The 9,055-nt window shown below is 47.6% G+C and overlaps 1 pseudogene; it reads left to right on the plus strand.

The window, feature by feature from the left end:
- The first annotated feature begins 3,804 nt into the window (after positions 1–3,804).
- Positions 3,805–6,444, plus strand: LOC143639729 (olfactory receptor 2W3-like; annotated as a pseudogene).
- The last annotated feature ends 2,611 nt before the right edge of the window (positions 6,445–9,055 follow it).

Raw genomic sequence — 9,055 nt, forward strand, 5'->3', positions numbered from 1 at the left:
CATCTTAAATATCTGTACTATAAAATGCAGAGCATGAGATAGATGCATGTATAAGAAATATAACTAAAGTGTTTTCTTTTGAAAAACAATTAGAAGAAAATAGATACATATTAATTAAAAAATCAGACATATATGTCAATTATTTTATGAATTAAGGACTCTAGATTATCCAAATAACTGGAAAGATATGCATTCATAATAAAAATATAATTTACTGTTATATAGCCACAGAATTTTAAAGTGAGTCTCATTAAATCATGTGGCTCTTAAAAGTATTTGGGCCCATTTATTTTACTTTGGACTAGTAGTGCACTCATTCTATTTGTGATGTCATGTGATGTGGTTAAAAAAATTCTTGTGTATACATTTGTTTGTTTATTGTAATTACGTAGTCAGGAAAGAGAAGAAGGATTTCTTGGTCATCACAGAATCATTGTGAGAAAAGATCTCAGATGCTGGTTTTGATGTCTGAGTGGTGCAAAACGCATTCCCATGATCTCCAAAATTGTAAGAAGCCTATGTTTGTGACTTCTCATCAACGGAATATTGTTTAGTAATATTACCATGAAGAGCAAAAAGAAGCACTGTAAAGGAAGCTGTTGAGACACACACACACACACACACACACACACACACACACACAGTTATTTAGCTTCAGAGCGAGTCAGGCTTAGGGCTGTAACGGGGAAGCCTGTGGAGTCAGATTTTGCCTGAAAGTGATCACTTGTATTTCAGGTGCACATTCTTAAAAATGCAGGCTCCTTGAAGCTCCAGTAGCCAACCTGGGTGAAGCAGGAAGCACAGGTTAGTGGCTGGGAGGCGGGACCAGAAGCCCTGCCTGGGTGGCAGAGGAAGGACCAACTGGAAGCCCTGGAAAATGGGAAAGGTCTGATGAGGAAGCCAGGTTCCACCTCCCAGGCTCCCCTGTTTACCATGGTGATGGAACAGCCCAGAACTGGCTGTGGCTGCTGCAGCTGCCTGGGTCCCAAGGTCAGGGGTTAGCTCTCTCCTACTTAATGGGCTGTTTCCCTGTGTCTTCCCCTCACCCCTCGTGTTCTCCCATCTTTTACATTTTCTCTTTCCAGAGCGTGGGCACTTTAAAACAGTGATTTAAAGGCAGAGGCCAGCATTACGGTCCAACCCTAAGGCAGTCTGCTTTTGGCCCCCAGACTAGGTTGCTTAAGGGTCAAAAGCACAGCTAGGTGGTTCTAGTTAAGACCTTTTAGGGAGCAGGGGCTGGTTCTATGTCCTTCAGCTGAGTTAATTAAAGCTGTTCCAACCCCAATGGGACAAAAATGCAGGGATGAGGCTCAGTACAAATTGTTTGAGCACATTTGGAAAAACAGCAGAACACAATTTGCCTCTCTACCAGCAGAAAATGCCCTGTATCAAGTCGAACCATAAAAAATGTTTTCTTTTTCCTCTTACTCTCCAAACATTGACCCCTAGAATATAGATTCCAAAAAATCTTTATGTTGTGAGGGGGCAAAATTGCGATGTATGCACTCGAGGGGAGAAGAATGTCCACGCGCTTCTGCCTTTTCCAAAGCTTTATTCACTCAAGTTGTAAGGGTAAAATTTCTAAGCTGCTTCTAAGCTGCAAAGCCTGAGTTAAAGTGTAAAAGACCAGGCATTGTAAAGCTTCTAAGCTACAAGGCTTGGGTTAAAAAGTAAAAGACCAAGTATTGTTAAATTTCTCTGCTACCCCAAAAAACTGTAATTCCTATAGCTGTTAGGACAATACCCGAACTGCCCAGTAAATATTCCCATTGACTCCCTAGTTGTCTAATAACTTGGGACTCTGTGAAGCCTAGCACGTAGGCATTGCAGGACCTAAACCAATCAGTTTGAATGTGTACCCCGCTTAGGAGTGACCAATCACCCCTGCCCCATCTGTTCCCGCCAATGAATGTACTAATCATGTCTCAGACTTGTTGTTCAATTTTCCCGTGCCTCATGATGATTTGTTCTGATGTATGCAAAGGCCCCCACCCTTCCCAAAAAGTGTACTTAAGCTCTGCTTGACCTCTGCTCTGGGCTCTGGGCTCTGGGCTGCTCTCCCTTCTTGAGCGAGCCTGCCTGGAGCCTCAGCGCGCTGAATTGGATCCTCAATAAACTCCCTCCTGCTTATTGTATAAAGTCAGTCTCTTGGTGGTCTCTTCCTCCGACGCTTCACCGGAACCTTACAAAGTTACTCCATACAGTTTCACTCTATAGATTCTTAATCAAGAAAACACAATCCTTAATGCTGGGCACTGCAATAGACATAATCAATCCACAGAAAACAGTTCTAGATTCATTCTAAGCACTGCAAAACACACTTAATCAGGACAGGCTAGTGACAGACATTCCCTCTGCATGCTAAGCTCAAATGTCTTAAGTCCTAAGCTTTGAGTCCAGCAGATGCACACTCACTCAGACCTCGGTGATCAGGTCTGGAACCAAGGCAGACTTTTTCCTTAGTGTGGAACGGATGACCGGTTGAGGAGGGGGTCATAGGGAGGAGTTGGGGCTCTCACCAAGTTCCAGATGAGGCGGTAGAGTTTGAGAGCAGTGAGGATCATGCAGAGAATCAGGAATGATGAAAAGTGATGGGATGTCAGGTCCTCAGCAGGCTCTCCAGCTCTAGTGCATCCTTGTTTCAGCTGGCTGAATCCCTGTTCATCAGCTCTATCATTTATACTAAATTTGGGGCCTTTTGACTCCCCTTTCGATCCCTACCAGCCACCACTGGATTTCTCAGTGATGTCATTTACCCTGAGGTCAGAAACTTGTGGTCCTGTGGTCTCCACCCTGATCTTCTCCCTTTCCCTCTTATCAGGCAAGGACAGCCAGCCAGAGGCTTCACTCTATTAGAGTGAGCTAAAGTAACTTGTTTGAGGCCATACTGGAGGGATCTGTGGATGTGTCTGGTGAAACTGCAGGTTAAACTGAAGTTTTTAAAGTGGAGTTGCTTAGGCTCCGGCCTAGGGCCATCCTAGCACTTTACCTAATACTTTAAAATAAAAAAATACACAAAAACAATAAAAACTTTTCAGAAAAGCAATTTTCCCATAGAAGAGCACCGAACTTAGCAACATATCCCATGAATCACCTTCATAATTCTTTATATTTACTTATGGTTTCTAGAATGGCAAAAATAGTTTATGTTTATCTTTCTACAGACGAAAAATTCCCAGATCTTATGAGTCTAACATCACAACTTCTTCTTCGGTCTAATTCACTTACTTTCTACAATTCAACCCACCACACTCTGAAATCCTAAGTGCACTTAACTTCTGGAGAGAAATTCCAAACTCACTAAATTTCTAAAATTTACACTGAAGTTCAAGTACAGGACACCACTTGTCCCGACATAGGACTAAACCAGTCAGGGTCACTCCAGGTGAACTGGGCTGCATGACATTATCACACAGAGACAGAGAAATGTCTTTTTCTTTGGGTTCTTTGATGGCTTCCTCACCCAGCTCCCCTAAAGGAGGCAAGGCAGGCAAGAAAGAGAGAGAGCAGGTCTGGAGCCCCATTTTATTAAGGAGAAGCCATTCAAATGAGGATAGGGTCAAGATTCAGGGGGTGGAGTCTTCCTGATGTCTGCTGCCAGTAGATTGACATTCTGGAAGGCCACACCCATCTCATGTGCTGTGTGGGGATCAAGGGCAGAACAAGGGAAGTAGACACACAAGGGGAGGTTCCATGGAACATTCTATCCCAAAAGTGCAAAGAGTAGAATTCCAAAGGAACAGGTGGGTGTAACTCGACCCCACTGGGTGATGCCTACTCCTGGAGCCACACCTCATTATCTGAATGGGGGTGAGGCCCAATGTGTTCTGGGGCACAGCAGCTGTTCCATACTCCCCTACACAGGACTTAAAGGGACTCCCAACAGCAGAATTCACAGCTCAGGTTGGACTCCGGGGCCAGCTGCCCAGCGTGTGGTGGTCAGAGCACCCCAGGAGGCTGTCTCCTGAGCAGTCAGCACAAATGCAATCGCTTCTCTTGGGTAAAGCTGTGAAACCAACGTGAAGCAGTCAGTGTCCTGGTCCAGCAGTGCTCACTGGGTCCCACTGTCCCATGGTCTACAGAAGCAAAAATTGCTTCTTCCCCCCTATCCAAGCTCTGGGGTGGGCACGTCACAGGCTTTAAGTGGGTGTTATTTGAAATTGTCACCCTCAGACTCAGAGTCTGAGCCATGACCTAATGGAGCACAGCTCCATGACCATGGTTTACATCATGAGTTGGAAATTGTGATGTATTGGCAAAAATAATGGTGAATATATTGTCATAGAAATTGTCTCATTTCTCTGTTCTTTTTAGCTTGATTTCATGGGAGTTTTTTTTCATATTTCATCTGACAAGGGAGCAATATGGATGCTGGGTGAAGAGGGTGAGGGGCTCCCTTGGATTGAGGACCCAGGATGCTCCTCTGAGCATATCCCTGCATCCTCCAGGTGAAGTTTGATGTGCAGGGTACCTTTTGTCTGGGGTGTCTTTGGGTAAATTTCTCTCCACTGTGAGGAGAGGGTCCCGGGGTCAGGACTGTTGGGGGTCCCAGGAGCCTGGGTTTCCTATTGGGAGTCAGAAGCCTGAGCAGTCACCTCCACACAGGGGCCAGGAGCTTGGGATCCTGTCCCCATTGCTCAAGTGAGGAGAAGGACACGTTTCCCGCCACAGGGGTGGCTGAGGTCATGACACAGTGCCAGGCTCCCCAAGTTCCTCTCCTGCAGGGATGCTGCTGCTGCGGTTTTGCTTTGGTTTTTATTTCTCTCCTTTGCAAGTGGCACCTTGTATGGTCTCTGTTTCCGGAAATGTTGATATATTTTCACTTTTTACATGAGATTTGTGTGTATTTTATAGTAGTAAATGATAAAGTATCATAATGACAGCATAGATTTATGCATTCATGACATTCTAAATTTTTGATAAAGATTGAATATGTAGGATGGGGCTGTGGCTCCATGGTGGAGTGCTCACCTAACTTGCAGGAGCCACTAGGTTCGATTCTCAGCACCGCACAACTATGAAATAAAGACAAGTGTCCACCTAAAAAACTAAAAAAAAAATAAATATTTTTTAAAAGACTGAATATTTAGTTACATGTTTTGTCTTTTAGTTTATCAAATGCTTGCAAATCTCTAAGTTGTTTTATATACTGAACCAGATTTCTGTATGACTTGCCCTTGTACTTCAACCCCATGATGTTCAAGGATCAGCTGCACATGGTGTTTCCTAAATCCTATAAGGTGGTTGTTTGGGGTGTTCTTTGTACTTCTGAGGTTTTGACAGGAGCTCAGGAACTTGTGTAGCTGGAAGAAGCAAAGGATAGTTCTCAGCAGGTGTGTGTCCTCCTGTTCTGCAGTAACAATGAATCAGGGGTGGATAAGGGTGAAGATGGCAGTCACATTTCCTGGGTGCAGACCAGCTCTGCCCCTCCACGTGGGACATTCACTTCACACAAGTGTCTCCGTTTCCTTTCTATAACTTGGGAATAATAATAATAACCCCAGCAGAGCCTGCACAGCACAGATAGAGGTTATGTGAGTCAGTAAACAAGTCCTCACTGTGCTGCTTTAAGCCTGGCTAGGAGCCCACACTCCAGCAGCCCTTGCCGCTTCTGCTGTTGACACCTCTCCTCAGGTGCCATAGAGATCGATGGGACCAATGGCAGCTCCCAGGGCCTCTTTATCCTCCTGGGATTCTCCAGTTTCCCCAATGTGAAGAGGGTCCTCTTTGTGGTCCTCCTGGTAGCCCAACTGCTGACCCTGCTGGGCCACACTCCATCCTCCTGGTGTCGCAGCTGGACCCCACCTCCACATACCCGTGTACTCCTTACCCCCTTCGTACTTCCTGGACCTCAGATTCACCCCCAGCCCCATCCCCAACTGCTGCACAACCTACGTGTCCACAACAAGACCATCAGCTCTGCAGAGGCACAGTCCAGCTCTTCCTGTTCCTGGGCCTGGGTAGAGTGGAGGGACTGCTGCTGAGTGTCATGGCCTATGACAGGTTAGTGGCTATCTGGAAGCCCCTGCCCTACACTGTGATCATGATTTCCAGGCTGTGGTGCAGTCAATTTCTTGGTCATGTGTCAGTGACCCTATGGTTACACTGCTGTGTGCACAAGAAGAAGGATCACTTCCTGTGTGAGATACCTATCCTGATCCATGTGGCCTGTGTCAGCATGGTGGCTATTGAGGGCACTGTCCTTGTCCTGGATGTGGGCATCATGCTGTTTCCCGTGGTCTTCCTCTTTGTCTCCTGTGGTCACATCATCAGTGCTGTGCTCAGCATGCAGTCATCCTCAGGAAGACACAGTCTTCAACACCTCGTCCTGGGCTCCCTGTTCTTCGGGAACATCATCTTCAAGTACATGCAGCCAGGAGCCGCTCCTCCCGGGACCAGGGCAAGATCCTCATGCTCTTCTACAACCCCGTCACCCCCTCCTGAACCCCTCATCTCCACCCTCAGAAACAGGGAGGTGAGAAGGCTGATGCTGGGGAACAGAAAAGGGGACAAGGAGGGAGGGCCCAGGGAGTGACCAGCACACAGCTCTGGGGTCAGCTCCATAAGGGCCACTGCTGTCCTCTGAGCCGTGGGGCAGATGAGGTGTCTGCCTGCAGCTCTCAGCACCCTTGCAGGGCTGGCCTCTGGGCGCCTGATTAAGGCCAGCGCTGTGGGTTTTATAACAGCACAAGGCCTGTCCTCCACACCCGGATGTGCAGACCTGACCCCGCAGGCTCATGCCAGATCCACACTGGCAGCAGCCCCCAGGGTTCTGCTTCTGTAGCTTGCTGAGTTCACAGTGGTGCTCTCGGCGTTTTAGCTGGAACCTCCCAGCTCTCTCAGGGCTCTTGGTGTGAACCACTGTGTCTTCCTGGGTGGCGTCAAAGCTGAGTTCAGCATGGCTGGGTGTCTCCCTCCCATAGGCTCGCAAGGAAGCATGTTGTCTTTTTCTGCCCTTTGTTAGGAGACAGATAAATGAATGTGGTGGGAGCACAAGGTTAAGGAGTAACTATAAATGTGGCCCAGTGGGCAGACCACACATGCTCCATTTGCCAAAAAGTAATGTCTCTGCAGTGCCGCAGCCCGGCTGGCTGCAGCAAAATAACGGGGCGGGGGTGGGGGGAGGGCTGACGAACAACTTGTGTACATTGATACAGAAAGAGTAGGAGCCATTTATTGTAGGACAGGAGCGGTATTTATACATTCCACACAGCTTATCTAATTAACATAAACTAGATACAGCAGTCAACCAATCAGGAATCTCCACACTTAGGGCTCGCTGGCGTTACTTCACAAACCACTCCCTCTGGCATTTTCCCAGGCGCCATCCAGACATGTTTACAGACGCTAACAGTGCAGCCCTGCCTGGAGGAAGTGAACAGGGTCTGTCCCATACCCCAGCAAACCACCTGTTGTCTGCATGGAAATGCAGGTCGGAATTAGTATGGATGAGAGGAACCCAAGAGAGTATGAAGGGCCTGACTTTTGTGACCCCTTTGGCAGAGCAGATTCTGAAACATAAGGATGATTCCTCCTAACCATAAAACTTGTAGCAATGGATAGTTAAGAATGCAATTAGCACTGCTCAGCATGGGGCCCTGATGTCTTGGAAATGACCAGGCCACCAGACAGGCCCGAGCCATGGTCTCCAGAAACCCACTCCAAGAGGCCAGAGAGCCTTTGGAAGGTCTGTGGAAGATAAGAGATGAGGAACTCAGCCTGCCACCAACACAGCCCCGCCACAGCACCCTGCTGCTTGGTACCCACAGGCATTGGGTGCCCTGAAGGAGGGAAAGAAGGCAGTACAGGGGGTGGGCCCCAGGGGCCATCTGCAGAGCAAGTGCTGAAATCACTCAGTCACAGTTTATGGACAGAGTGAATAAGCCATGAAAGGAAAAGTGTCTCATGAAGCAGCAAGGGAAGCCACAGCCAAGGAGGTGATCAGGGAGGGACTAAACAAGGGACAGAGAGCAACAGGCACCAGCACAAAGCAGCCCACTGGATGACTGGATTTGGCCACCCAGGATACAGGGACACAAGGGGCTCAAGCATCTCTGCTGGCCTCAGCCTTGGCCACTGCATAAAAGCAGGAATAAGGTAGCTGTAAAGGAAGAGGCAGCTCCACTTGCTGGGGGTGTGGAGGGACAGGACAGTTCTGGCGAGAATGCCCAGAGCCTCTGCAAATTATTTCCTGAACTGACCAAGGAGGCTTGCAAGTAGCTAGTCAAGACCACAGAAATATGCCCCTTTCCTTCCTGTTGTCGCTTAACAACCTGCTGGAGTAAATCCCCAAGGTTAAAATCTAATGCCTTATGGCAAGTAGATGTCACTCATTATGTACCTTCAGGAAATTAAAATATATGTATGTGGTCACTGATACCTATTCAGGCTGTAGAATGGCCATCCCCAGCTACTTAAGTGCTTTGGGATCATGGCAGCTCCTTTCTCCATCAAAACTGACACTGCTCCAGCCTACGCAAGCAGAGCCTTCAAGGAATTTTGCTCTGCATGGCACAGAAATCATGTCACTGGGATCCCCTATAACCCTCAGGTTAAATGCATTGTAGACAGAACACGCAAGGAATTAATGACCATGCTACAAAAATAGGGCAAGGGGATGGAGGAGGCTCTACAAATGCCCTCACAATGCCTTGAACAAAATCTTGTTTACTTCAAATTTTCTTTCAACTTCAAAATTTTCCATGGAAACAGCCACCCACAAACAGTAGGCCCCCTTCACTGTGCCCTCCCATTTACCTATAATCTCCCAGCTGGATCCCATCACAAGTGCATGGAATGGTCCAGCGTCCCTCCTAAAACTGGGTCCAGGGTTTGTTCATGTTGACAGAATCCTCACCCCATCTGGGTGCCTGCAGTGAAACTGCCTGCCAGGTAAATTAGTCTTTGGTACCTTGGCCACCAGATTAGCGGTGGTCAAATGGGAAGGAGCCCCATCTAAGCTATTTTCTAATAACTCCTCCCTGATTGATCCTGAGGTAGCTGTAACATGACCACCTGTGCAGGGGAACACTAGCACTCCCACACCTGCTTGGCC

Source organism: Callospermophilus lateralis, chromosome Y (genome assembly GCF_048772815.1).
Source record: "Callospermophilus lateralis isolate mCalLat2 chromosome Y, mCalLat2.hap1, whole genome shotgun sequence".
NCBI lineage: Eukaryota > Metazoa > Chordata > Mammalia > Rodentia > Sciuridae > Callospermophilus > Callospermophilus lateralis.